Genomic DNA, 424 nt, shown 5'->3' with positions numbered 1-424 from the left:
TAAGGTCAAGGGTTTTGACCTTAGGCTTAGTCTTGACATCAGGTTAAGTTCACTACACAGTCTACATGTGCTTTGTGGACTTGGAGAAGGCGTTCGACCGTGTCCCTCGGGGAGCCCTGTGGAGGGTGCTCCGGGAGTATTTTGTACCAGACCCTTTGATATGGGCTGTTAGGTCCCTGTATGACCGGTGTCAGAGCCTGGTCCACATTGCCGGCAGTAAGTCGGGCTCGTTCCCAGTGAGAGTTGGACTCTACCAAGGTTGTCCTTTGTCAGGATTATGTTCATAACTTTTATGGACAGAATTTCTAGGCGCAGCCAAGGTGTTGAGGGGATCCACTTTGTTGACCTTAGGATTGCTTCTCTGTTTTTTGCAGATGATGTGGTCTTATTGGCTTCATCAGGTCATGATCTACATCTTTCGCTG

The sequence above is a fragment of the Nematolebias whitei genome, chromosome 11 (assembly GCF_014905685.2).
Source record: "Nematolebias whitei isolate Nwh7 chromosome 11, NemWhi1, whole genome shotgun sequence".
Taxonomy (NCBI): domain Eukaryota; kingdom Metazoa; phylum Chordata; class Actinopteri; order Cyprinodontiformes; family Rivulidae; genus Nematolebias; species Nematolebias whitei.
Note: the sequence above shows the minus strand (reverse complement) of the source record.